The 12468-nt window shown below is 46.4% G+C and overlaps 1 pseudogene; it reads right to left on the reverse strand.

The window, feature by feature from the left end:
* Window positions 1–3578: 3578 nt before the first annotated feature.
* Window positions 3579–3947, reverse strand: LOC108635253 (annotated as a pseudogene).
* Window positions 3948–12468: the final 8521 nt, after the last annotated feature.

Consider the following 12468-nt stretch of genomic DNA (forward strand, 5'->3'; position numbering starts at 1 on the left):
CAAAATTAGCATTCATTAAGGAAGAGAGCTAAAAAGTGTTAACAAGCCTCTTGGCCAGAAGATAATGTAAATCACCTGAGACCTTTTGTATACAAAATGATGTATAGAAAGAGTCTGGCTGCGAACGCTACATAATTCTGTGTTACCCATTGATCTCCATGTTTTATCAAAAGTATAAAAGGCCTTCTGAACAATAAAGATCGGACCAGTTTCTCGAACTAGTCTCTCGGCCTGGTTTCTTGGACTCTGGCTCCCTCCATGTCTTTCTCTCTCTTTCTTCTCTCCCTTTCCTTCTCTCTGCTCTTTACTTTAACTTCAGGCTGAATCTCCACCTGGGGCGCGGAGGCTCGCCAGGTCTACTTACTTGCCCTGGCTGTTAAGACCCGCACGAAAGGGAGCTTAAGGCGAGGCACCCTTAGATATTCAAGCGGGCGCCGGTGGCCCAACGTAGATGGTGCAAATTCCTTGTCTGGAATTTTATTGGCCTTCCGCGTAAACCAAGCTATTCAGCCCTCTTCCTCCACTTAATCTTCTTACTACACTATAGTTTCTTAATCTAATCTTACATTAATAAACAAACAAGTCTTTCCACGCCAACGCCGTCCACCCTTCGAATTCCCTGGATCCACCGGGGCTGGACCCCGGCACCTTTCTGTGCCCATTCCTTTGCTTCTCTCATCCTGGAACTGCCACCTGTAAGTCAGAACTACCTCTTTTTCCTTTATAAAATGCAATTTCATTCCTGATACCTTCTTTAATAACAAGACATACATTTTCCTTAGGCAACCAAGAGCTGACTTTTATATTGGCATTCTATAGGTTGGCGAACATACACATCAGTGATACTATCGAAAAAAAAAATTGCTTTCTTATAGTGAACATCTTAGGATTGCACCAGACACTATTCAGGATAGTAAAAAATCTCTTTAGTTTCTGTGTAAGAGGAAGGTCCTGTCAAGTACTGAATGTTTCAGAACTTTAATTTATTTGGAAATGACCTAGCTATTCAATACTCTTTCGTCACTTCAGTTCTGTTCCGTTCAGTAGCTCAGTCGTGTCCGACTCTTTGCGACCCCATGAATCACAGCACGCCAGGCCTCCCTGTTCATCACCATCTCCCAGAGCTCACTCAGACTCAGGTCCATCAAGTCCGTGATGCCATCCAGCCATCTCATCCTCTGTCGTCCCCTTCTCCTCCTGCCCCCAATCCCTCCCAGCATCAGAGTCTTTTCCAATGAGTCAACTCTTCTCATGAGGTGGCCAAAGTACTGGAGTTTCAGCTTTTGCATCATTCTTTCCAAAGAAATCCCAGGGTTGATCTCCTTCAGAGTGGACTGGTTGGATCTCCTATCAGTCCAAGGCACTCTCAAGAGTCTTCTCCAACACCACAGTTCAAAAGCATCCATTCTTTGGCGCTCAGCCTCCTTCACAGTCCAACTCTCACATCCATACATGAGCAAGGATAAACCATAGCCTTGACTAGACGGACTTTAGTAGGCAAAGTAATGTCTCTGCTTTTGAATATACTATCTAGGGTGGTCATAACTTTTCTTCCAAGGAGTAAGCGTTTTTTAATTTCATGGCCGCAATCACCCTCTGCAGTGATTTTGGAGCCCCCCAAAATAAAGTCTGACACTGTTTCCACTGTTTCCCCAACTATTTCCCATGGAGTGATGGGACCGGATGCCATGATCTTCGTTTTCTGAATGTTGAGCTTTAAGCCAACTTTTTCGCTCTCCTCTTTCACTTTCATCAAGAGGCTTTTTAGCTCCTCTTCTCTTTCTGCCATAAGGGTGGTGTCATCTGCATATCTGAGGTTATTGATATTTCTCCCAGCAATCTTGATTCCAGCTTGTGTTTCTTCCAGTCCAGTGTTTCTCATGATGTCCTCTGCATAGAAGTTAAATAAGCACAGTGACAATATACAGCCTTTATGTACTCCTTTTCCTGTTTGGAACCAGTCTGTTGCTCCATGTCCAGTTCTAACTGTTGCTTCCTGACCTGCATACAGATTACTCAAGAGGCAGGTTAGGTGGTCTGGTATTCCCATCTCTTTCAGATTTTTCCACAGTTTATTGTGATCCACACAGTCAAAGGCTTTGGCATAGTCAATAAAGCAGAGATATTCAGGTAAACAAAATCTGGAGAAACTACTGTAAGTGCAATTCAGTTCAGTTGCTCAGTCGTGTCTGACTCTTTGCGACCCCATGGACTGCAGGATTCCAGGCTTCCCCATCCATCACCAACTCCAGGACCTTCCTCAAACTCATGTCCATTGAGTCAGTGATGCCATCCAACCAGCTTATCCTCTGTTGTCCCCTTTTCCTCTGCCTTCAACTGAGACTATTATAGACAGTTATTTTAAAGTATAATTATTTTAATAGTTTATCTAAAAGCTCATACCACATTCACATTTTTTAGGAATTTTTGTTTTGTTTTGTTTTTAGAGGTCCTTTCTTTGTTGACAAGCTGTTAGGGGAAGCACGCTGATTGAAACCACCCACCCTGGCCAGGCACCATAGTAACCATTTGCATGAGTTGTTTCATGACGAGATCCTGATAAGGAATATGGAACTAATAAGCCACCACCAACCAGAAGAGTTTGGGAAAGATCTAAAGGAGACACCGAATGTCCGTCCACTTCCCAGAATCCCTCTTGCTAGCATCCATTTTGGCTGAGTGATGCGTGTGCCACCAGGAAAGACTCTGAATTAGAATGATTGGCCAAAGACCACCCGGAAACTAGTCCCATCAGCATAAAACCTGAGACTGCAAGCCACATGGCAGAGTAGTTCTCCTGGGTTCCCTTCCCCTACTGCTCTCCACCTGGGTGTCCTTTCCCAGTAATATCTCTTGCTTTGTCAGCACATGTGTCTCCTTGGACAATTCATTTCTGAGTGTTAGACAAGAGCCCAGTTTTGGGCCCTGGAAGGGGTCCCTCTTCCTGTAACAAAGCTTGTGACAGATATAACAATATAGAAATATTTAACTAATAGTAAACTTAGGCACTATGAAAATTTTATGCTTAATGTTAATGACTCATAGACATGCCTATATTAGAAAAAAATAAATATTATATATTTAATATTGATTATTTCCCAGTTTACATGAATCCAAAATTCATTTAGGTCAATTTTTTTCTTGTATTTAGAATTGTTTGATTTGTATGTGTTTCCTTTTCTTTAGATTATTTAAATAAGAACTCACAACTTCAACAATATTATCAAAAAGCAGAAGACTCACACTGAGACATACGTAAATCCACATAGACAGACAGAGATCTTCTAGTTTTCCGCCTAAGATTTAAAATATCTCTTTGACCTCGTTTTTGTTGGGGGGGGGGCTTGAAGTTCTCTTCTACTGAAGGCTAAGGTCTCAGGCAAAGTGCACAGTGTTTTTCAAGGCAAGGGTTAACTTCAAGCTTGGCCCTAGGCAGGCTTTTTAACAAGCTAATTGTGTGTGTGTGTGTGTGTGTGTGTGTGTGTGTGTGTGTGTGTGTGTGTGTGTGTGTTTACAGTGTTTTTAAAGCAAGCTCTGGCCAGTTTTATTAAAGAAATTGCGCATGGCTTGCTTCTCACCGCTCTGGCCTGGCTTCTAAGAGCATCAGAGTCTCCTGGACCGACGGCCGCCAGTGTGCATGCTCTGCAGTGCCTTCCGCACGCTGTGCCCGAGCCAGGATCATCGCCACTGCAGTGACGGCCGCCAGTGTTGGCCGACATGGCGTGATGCTCTATTGTAGATTTCCTCAAGGCTGGGCAGTTGTTGGCGAGGATGCCCAGTTTCGCTTTGCCTTGTCTGATTATTTTCAGAGTCTGTTTGTACCCCAGCACGTACTTTCCACTTTTCATAACCAGCTGGAGCCTAGAGTTGATCGACTCCACTGACTTTTTCGTCTTCTTTGCGGCCACCATCTTCCTGCCTTAGATGCGGGACTCCCCCAACCAAGAGCAGCCACCAAGATGGACGGGGGGCGAGAAAGGAAGCTAATTGTTTTTAATTGCATTTGCAAAGAACCAGCTTTACAGTTTCCAAGAAAAAGTACCGAGGTCCAGCCCCAGTGGATCCAGGGTGATTCGAAGGTGGGGACGGAGTTGGCGTCTCTGGAAATGACTTGTTTAATTACAGATAGAAAGGGATTAGAAGATTAGTGGAGAAAAGGAGGCTGAATAACTTGGTTCACATGGGATACCAATCACCACTTACGCAGGCCGCAGGCGTCTTTCCGTTCTCCAGAAGGAGAGGTGGCACTGAGGCCCCCCCGGTCCGATCTTAGAAGCCCAGGCAAAATTAGTAGGCTTGGTGGGTACCCATGTACCAGATGGGAATTCGGCCAGAAAATAGTAGGAGAGAAAAAAAGGGGGCTGAATAACTTGGTTTACGTGGGATACCAATAAAATTCCAAGACAAGGAATTTGCACCATCTACGTTGGGCCACCGGTGTCACTTGAATATCGGAAGGTGCCCCTCCTTGGGCTCCTTCTCGCGTGGTCTTGAAAACTGGGGCGAATAAGTAGACTTGGAGGGCACCCACGCTCCAGATGGGAATTCAGCCCGAAAAATGGGGAGCAGAAAAGAACGACATGAGGGAATCAGTCTTTCCGGAAAACTGATCCGATTTCTTTATTTTTGGGTTTGCTTATATACCTCTTGTTACACATAGGGATGAATACAGAGTCACGTGGGAGTCGGCGGTCCTGACCTTTATCAAAATCAGGTGCTTCACATAAATGCATAAAAAAGGTCTTAGGGATATTACATCATCTTCTGGCCATGAGTGAGACCTGCTAACATTTTATGATCCTTTCTTTCTGATAACCAAAAAACTTATTTTTTCCAAGGGTGTTTTTTCTTAAACCAGGCACCACCCTCCAAATAAAGTTACATTCCTATAGGGTGAGGGTGTAGTGAGTTACAATCAAGAAAGGAATTTATTTAACCCAAGGTTAACATGATTAGTCTTAAAGGTTAATACTTATTTCTCCTATATGCTTAAAGGTTAATACTTATTTCTCCTATATGTTAGTTATATTCATTATAAGGGTAGGGAATATGGAGATTTAGCAGCAAATATCAGCCCCATAAATGAAAATCCTTTCACCAACGCTCCCCTTAAGATCTATTTAGTCTTAAGATATGATAAAGTTACATTCTTACATAGCAAGGACACAATGTTTTATGACAAAGTACAGTGATCTATTACAAAAGAGAAAATCCATTAACTCAAAAAGTCTAGTATCACTAACATCAAAAAACTACTATATTTCCTTTGCTATATTCCAAATACATTGATTAGTATATTCCCAGGTGTCCAAGGATATGGAGGCCTGGCGGCAATCATTGACTCAACAAGAAGAAAAGGTCCTATGCTAATTAAGACTCTCAAAATACTCCAAAACTCTCTGTGCTGTTTACAGTTGAGAGGTAGTAAACAATCATGTGCCTAGAGGCAGCAGTATGGATAATCCTGTCACACAAGCTAGTCTGTCAGCAGAGAGGTTTGACCTGAGACATCCTTGTCCCACCCAGAGCAGGGAATTAGCAGCAATTATTGACACAACAAATGAAGAACCCTTCACCAATATAATTCCTAACCAACTATACTAACAATTTCTAACTCCCCAAAAGAATTTGCCTTTAGTAAGTCTAAAACATCTCGTGCCTCTCAGGTTGGGAGGCTGTAAACAATCACATGTGGCCGGACAAACCTATACAGGTGGGCTAGATAACCTTCAGAGGAGTCGGCAAGCTGAAACACTCTTGTCACGCCCAAGAATTTTTATTGCCTTGGAGCTGCACGTTTACTCCTTCTCCGAGAGAAACAGTTATGGGGGAGAGCCCCCCGTAAAGTCAGAGGTGTAGGTGAGAACATAAAACAGACTCTGGTTTGGGGGTTAGATGCTCGGGAACAGGGGGTTTCCTGAGGCTTGATCACGCCTTTGCGTATGCCAAGCCTCCTTCCTCATGACCTTTGCCACGGGCGGAATTCCTCACGCTGGCCCCCGGCAAAAAAGAAAAAAAAATTTATTTTAACCAATTTTCTCTGGTTCTATAGAATATCATGTCCATCCTAGGTCAGGTCATCTTTCTTTTCTGTAGTCATAGTTTTATACCTAAATTGTAGACAGATCAGCTGACAAGGTTTCCATAGCTGAACCTGCAGAAGGATCATTAACCTGGTCTGTTCCGAGAGCAGTGCAGTGGCCTGGCCTCGCCCAGCCCAGCTTGTGAGCCTCTCCTCCAACCGTGCAGCGCTGGATAAGAAGGTAGGGAGGGAAAGACGTTTGGAAGGTGGCGCATCCTGGGCAGGCGGTTGGGCCCGGTGGCTTTTCCAGTGGTAGGGGATGAGGGGCCGCGCGAGAAGGTGGGGGGCGGCGTGCATAGTGGGGGTCGGGTGGGAAGGCAGCTCTCCTCCACCTTTCCCACCTGCTCCTCTGCACCTCCATCCCCGGCCAGGTGCCACCATAGCCCCCGCCCACTGGCACCCTCTCTGGTGTCCCTCTTCTGCTGGACCTCCCGGCCACGTTCCTTAGAGGTTAGGTCTGATGGTTTGGGGCGAGGCTGGGGGTGTTCAGCCCGCCCCCATTCCACCCCTGCGCCTTTGCCTGTGGCGCCGGCCACTACTGCCTTCCCCCTGGCCGCGGACCACATGGCGTGGATCCTCCAGTCACATCTCAGTGGGCTGTGCGGCGTGACGGGTGTTGGTTCCCTGCCACAGGGCTGTGTGCCTGCCTGTCGCCTCCCGCCACTGGCCCTGGATCGGTCTGCCTTGGCCGGTCGTTGGTGTGCACTGCTCTGGGCCTGCCACGTGGTCACCAGGTGCCTCCCCCACCCCTCCGAGTCTCGGGGCTTGCTCCCAATCCCCCTTCCCCACGCATCCTGTGGCTGTCTTGTCTGGTTCTCCCGCCCTCTTGTCCTCTTACCTCTGTCGTGTCCCTTGCCCGCTTGGAGCCACACTTCCTGTTGGAGCCCCTTGCCTCTGCCCTTGGTGGTTGGGGGGAGAAGGGTGCCTGAGGCGCTGGTAGGGGGCCCCGGTAGTTGAGGGGAGAGGACCGGGTCGGGGGTCGGCAGTAATGGGTGTGCGAGGTGGTGGGGGAGGGCTCTGCCCTGTTTCGGGGGACGTGAGGGTGGTCATCTGGCATCGGCGGGGACCTCCATGCTGCTGTCGACCAGCGCACGGTGGGCCCCAAGTGTCATGGGCCAGCAGCCCTGATGCCGCGGGCGGGGACATGGTGGTGGTTGATGTAGGGGCAGTGTCCCATGGGGCGCGCCGTGACCCTCGCCCACCTCCCCCTTTCCAGGTACCTAGTGTGTGGGGCTTCCCTAGTGGCTCAGATGGTAAAGCGTCTGCCTGCCTTGCGGGAGACCCGGGTTCGATCCCTGGGTTGGGAAGATACCCTGGAGAAGGAAATGGCAAGCCACTCACTCCAGTACTCTTGACTGGAAAATTCCATGGATGGAGGAGCCTGGTAGGCTACAGTCCATGGGGTAACAAAGAGTTTGACATGACTGGAACGACCTCACTTCACAGCTGATAAAAAGCTTGGGTTGTCTCAGTGGGGTGGGTTTTCTCCTGGATGGATTTCACCTGGTGGCAGTAGCGAGGCTCGCAGTCCTCTCCTGAAAGTGGGCATATGGGCAGAGCACACCTGGCCCACGTTGGGGGCGGAGAGCCGCTAGACTGTGGGTCCAGGTCTCAGGGGTCTCCATTGTGGCTGGGAACGCCCATTTCGGAGGCTCCTAGGGTCCCCATCGATCAGCATCCAGTGAGCAGAGCAGAGGGTGCGGACCACAGGTAAAGGAACTGGGGCTCCATGGCACAGGGTGGAGCAGGGAACCCCGTATTTTGCCCTCTCTGTTGCACAGTCTCGGAGTCCCCTAAACTGGTGGTCACAGAAAGGCCTTGCCACTGGGTCAAGGCCTTTACCACTTTACCCCTTCGCATAAAGCTCAGACCCACGTAGTTTTCCAAAGCAGCCTAGAGCCTGCAGCGAGGTCCCCAGGAAGTACAAGGGATTGACCCTGCCTGGTGATCTCACCTGCTGGGACTCCACAACCTATACTCTGGCCGGCTGGCCCAGCCCTGCTACCAGCAGTTTGCATCCCAGAGGGCCTTGACCACCTGCTGGGATGGAACAGGGAAGGGTGCACGAATTGCACCCTAGAAACTTAGTACAGTGCATGGATTTAAAAAACTGGTGGCCACTCAGGCAGAAAAAAAGGGAGGAGGGCACATTGCTGCACTTTAATGGTGGAATCTGTGGCTGTCCTGGCTGAGAGGGGGCCTTACATGGGGACCCTGTGCAATAAGTGTGGTGTTTTAGAACTCAATAAATAGAACATGTAAAAATTTTAAATTATGTAGTGCTTTAATTAAAAAAAGAAGCCTCCAAGTTTTTTTATTTAGCAAATTGAGGTCTAAAAATTGAAGGCCTATTTTCCTTCCACTGTTTACATTCTATGAAGAAATGTGAGGGTTTTTTTTTAAGAAAAGAGTCAGAAAAGTGAGGGAAACAGAAAGCCCAGAGGTGCCCCTGTAGTTTGGTGAAGGCCTTAGGAGGTCACTTGTAAATGCTGCTGGCTGTCGGGAGGCAGTCTCTTCCTGTGGCTGAGGGGCACAGAGCTCTGCAAGCTTGCCCTTTTCATGGATGTTCATGTTTGTGGAAATCCAGCTTGGAGCCATCTCCTGATGTGTAAGAACTTCCCAGACTAGACCCCTAGGCAGATCCCTTAGGGCCAGGGACTCCTTTCCTTCATTGTATTTATCTGTTTGACTGAAAAGCAGCGATGACATTTTTCTTTAAATCTGGTCTATCATTCAAGCCTTGGAGTAATATTTCCCATCCCTCTTGATAGGCTTGGGTTCCAGGAATGAATTATAGTCAGTTGTCCATTGCCGGGAGCAGCATGGGGAATCCCACTCGTGGCAAAGGTCACGAGGAAGAGGCCTGACAGGCAAAGGCGAGAACAGGCCTCGAGGGAACCTCCCTGGACCTTCTTGAGCATTCACCCCAAAAATTGTCTCTCTGCCTTATTTCATTATGGCCTTTCACCAACTCTTCTGACATTAACCGGAGGCTATCCCCATCACCTTTCTCTGAATAGAGTTAACTTAGAGCTCCGGTTAATAAGTCTCCTTGGCATAACAAGAGTGTTTCCAGTCCCAAAACTCCTCTGATGGCTCTCTAGCCTGCTTGGCAAGTTTATCCGGCCTCTTACAACCACGCATATGATTGTTCACAGCCTCCCAACCGTGGAGAGGCACGAGACGCTGTAAACTTTCTAAATACAGTCTTTTGAGAAGTTAGAAATTATTAGTGTAGTATTAGTGCATTGTTAGAAATATACTGGTGGAAGGTTTCATTGTTGAGCCAATATTTGCTGCCAAGTCTCCGTATCCCTTGTCCATATATACATTAATTGATATAACTGGCATATGGGAAAATAAGTAATAACCTTTGATATTAATCACGTTAGACCTTAGGCTAGTAGATTCTTTTCTTGATTATAGCCCACTGCACCTTTGCCCTGTAGGAATGCAACTTTATCTGGTGCCTTCAGAGTGTGGTGCCTGGTTTAAGAAAAATCACCCTTGGAAAAAATAAGTTTTATGGTTGACTGACCATTATCAGAAAGAAAGGGTCATAAAATGTTAGCAGGCCCCCTGGCCAGAGATGATGTAAAACCACCTAAGACCTTTTGTATGCATGCATAAAGAGTGCCTGGTCTCGATAAGGGTCAGGTCTGTTGACCCCCACATGACTTTGTATTATCCATTGATCTCTATGTACAACTTAAAGTATAAAAACTTTCCTGAAAATTAAGAGATGGGCAATTACTGGAAAGACTGGTTTCCCCCCGTGTCTTATTTTCTTCTTTCATTTTCAGGCTAATTCCCATCTGGAGCACAGAGGCTCACTGTGTATACTTGTTTCCCCGAGCTTCCAAGACCCACACGAGAGGGAGCCCAAGGCGAGGCACCCTCCACTATTCAAGTGGGCGCCTGTGGCCTACGTAGACAGTGCAAGTCCCTCGTCTCGGGGCTTTATTGGTTCTCCTGTGTAAACCAAGGAATTTCAGCCTCTTTTCTCCTCTATTTTCTCCACTACACTATTCTTTCCTAATCTCTCTATCTCTAAATAAATAACCTTATCTAATCACCAATGCCGTCCCTGCTTCGAATTCCCTGGATCCACCGAGCCTGGACCCCAGTAGTCCATGATTTTACAGATGAGGAAACTGAGACCTAGAGAGGGTGGAGGAAGGGAGAATGGGATACCCTTCCAGGGACTGCCAGGAGCCAGTGTGAGGAATCCCACCCGTGACAAGGTCATGTGGCAGAGGCCTGATGGGCAAGGCGAGTCAAGCCTCAGGTTTTACCCCTGGTATTTCCTGAGCATGTACCCCCAAAATAAGAATCTGCCTGCCTTGTACTTTTCCACTCTTCTGACACACTCTGGAAAAAGTTAACTCAGGGCATTAGTTTTCTGCATTTGAAAGGGTGTTTCAATCCAAAATCCCTCTGATGACTTTCTAGCCTTCCTACAGGACTCGTACAGCTGCTCATGTGATTGTTTGCAGCCTCCCAACTGCGGGAGGCACAGGAAGCTTAAAACATCCTAGGAATGTAGGGGCTTCCGAGGAGTCAAAATCATTAGAATAGGACTGATTAAAGGTTTCATTTGTTGAGCCAACACTTGCTGCCAAATTTTCATATCTTTTATTTGTAGATATAGTTGGTATTTAGAAAAACAGGTAGTAGACCTGGTATTAGCAACATTAGATCTTTGAGTTAAGTACTTTCTTTGTTATAACCCACTGCATCTTTGTTCTACAGGGATGTAATTTATTTAGTACTTTGAGGATGATGCAGAGTAAAGAAAAAACACTTCTAGGGAAAAGGAGTTTTCTGGTTGATAGACAATTATCCAGGAAGAGAGCCATAAAAATGTTAACAGGCCTCTTGGCCAGAAGATAATGTAATCCACCTGAGACCTTTTGTATACGGGAAGATATGCAAAAAGAAAGTCTGGTCTCAGTGAGGGTCAGGCCTGCTGCCCCTGCATAACTCTGCATATTCCATTATTTCTTTATGTACAACTTGGGGTATATAAGCTGATTTTGAAAGTGGAGTCTTTGGAGTCTTGCACCGATACTGGGCTTCCCCATGTCTTTCTTTTCTCCCCTTTTTTGCTGAATTCCCATCTGGAGTGGGGAGGCTCACCACATATATTTACTTGCCCTGGCTTCTAAGACCCACGTGAAAGGGAGCCTAAGGTGGGGCATCCTTTGATATTCAAGTGGGTGCCGGTGGCCTAATATAGATGGTGCAAACCTCTTGTCTCGAGGTTTTATTGCTTTTCCCCGTAAACCAAGTTATTCAGCCTGTTTTACTCCACCTAAGTTTCCTACTATACTATTTCTTCCTAATCTAATTTTATATTTATAAATAAATAAGTTTTTCCTTGCCAACGCTGTCCCCGCTTCGAATTCCCTGGATCCACCAGGGCTGGACTCTGGCAAGGAACCCTGGCTCCTGGGTTTTTAATGAGCTTCCTACCCAGCATGGTCATTAATTGGCAAGTGTTGACATTGAGAATAAACTATTGGTGGAAATGTAAAAGGCTTTTTTAAAGAATGTGCCTACCAGCTGGGCATCTTATGGAGTATTTTCATTGTACTCCCCAACCCTTGGAAAGTGCTGAACACAGATCAGATGTGTCATCATTTTTATTGAACAAGTTCAATTTAACACAATTATATCTATAGTGTCAGCAACATTATGATATATATTAGAACAGTGATCATCATAGTTGGTACTTCATGCATCAGTAAAGAAAGAAAACTTTTTCTTAGGAAGGCTGTAACAGAACTGATAAGTTTTAAGTTTAACCCACAAGGATATTAAAAAAAATGAAACAAATCTCTCCGATCATCACCAAGGCTCTCGGAGGTCTTTTGAGGACCCCACACAAGGGAGGGTCTACCTCTTGGGACACCGCTGCTTCAGCATCTCCCTAAGCCAGCAACCTGGGACAGCTGAGTACACTTGAAGTTCCTTCCTTGACCTCGGGAGTTTTTTTGAAAGACAATTTTTTTTGACAGACAGGGGTGGGGGAAGGTTTTGGGATATTTCAAGTGGCAGTCTATTTATTGTGGCACTGTATTTCTATTTCTGTTCCCTGGTGGCTCAGTTGGTAAAGAGTCTACCTGCAGTGTGGGAGACCGCAGGTTCAACCCTGGGTTGAGAAGATCTCCTGAAGAAGGAAATGACAGCCCACTCCAGTATTCTTGCCTGAAGAATTCAATGGACCTGAGGAGTCTTGTGGCTACAGTCAACAGGGTCACAAAGTGTTGGACATGACTGAGTGACCAAACACTTATTTCTATTATTTCATCAGCTCCACCTCAGTTCATCAGGCATTCGATCCTAGAGGTTGGGGGCCCCTGCTTTAGTTCCCTCTTTCATCT

Source organism: Capra hircus, unplaced genomic scaffold, assembly GCF_001704415.2.
Source record: "Capra hircus breed San Clemente unplaced genomic scaffold, ASM170441v1, whole genome shotgun sequence".
In the NCBI taxonomy this organism is placed as follows: domain Eukaryota; kingdom Metazoa; phylum Chordata; class Mammalia; order Artiodactyla; family Bovidae; genus Capra; species Capra hircus.